Below are 1,057 nucleotides of genomic sequence, written 5' to 3' on the forward strand. Positions count from 1 at the left end.
GGGGGGGGGGCGTGGAGAGGACCAGCCTTAAGTGGCATCAGAAACCATAAGTTGGAAAGCAGTCTGCAGTAGTGCTGAAGGCTGGGGAGGAGATGTTGAAGAGTGTTGCAGGACACTGCACTGAAAGAAACTACTGTTTACACCCCTTCAATTACTTTAACTGAGCCAATTTCTAGAAAAAGCAGCTTCTTTAAAAGATGGAAATAAAATGTAGTAAATATAAACTCATCAATATATAAAGTGTCAGTACAAGTTGCATCCAGTTAGCTTTGCTTGTGACAAGTTGCTTTTTATCCCAGCCAGTTCCTGGGAAAATCCTGAAAATGCAGGCAGAATGTTTTAGAATAATCTTAGGTCCACCAGCCTATGGATTCTGGAAGTAGCTTTATTACAATTGACTGGATATCCATGTATAGGAGTGGATGTACCTACCTTTCTTCTCTTGTCAGGGACCTGTCTCTCCTTCCTACACTTACACTCCTACTTTTCAAACTACCTCACTCCCACTCCTGCTTTCCAAACTACTTCTCCCTAGGTAAGGGAATATGCTATTGATGTGACTATGTAGCATCCTGGGGCATTCACTGGACTACATTGACTAGGGGCGTTATCATTCTATGTTATGATCCCAGGCTCGCTCTTTGTTTTGCTGTCCTCTTTTCAGTGCAGCTGGTGAATAAGTAGATTCAGGTCTTTCTCCTCTTTTTTTCACACATTCCTGAATGTGATGGTCATTCTTTCCAGTTTTTAATAAAGAGCCAAGCCAGACACTAATAAGATCTGCAATTTTGATTGAAGCTTTAAGGAATGGTGAAGACCCCTTAGACTTTAAACCCAACCCCCCCCCCCCCCCCCCCCTTGCTCTTATGAGCACTATGAGAGTTCTGCATTGGGCTTCTTACATGTCTTGCAAGCTAAAAGCAGAGATCTTTTTGTTTCACATTTGCTAACTGTTCCTATGTATTTCTCTCTTGAGAGATAGTAATAATTGCTAACATTGAGTGCTTAATCCTTACTAGCCATGCTTCTCAGTGCTTAATGTGGATTAAAGTTATTA

Source organism: Galeopterus variegatus, unplaced genomic scaffold (genome assembly GCF_000696425.1).
Source record: "Galeopterus variegatus unplaced genomic scaffold, G_variegatus-3.0.2 Scaffold1532, whole genome shotgun sequence".
Lineage (NCBI taxonomy): Eukaryota > Metazoa > Chordata > Mammalia > Dermoptera > Cynocephalidae > Galeopterus > Galeopterus variegatus.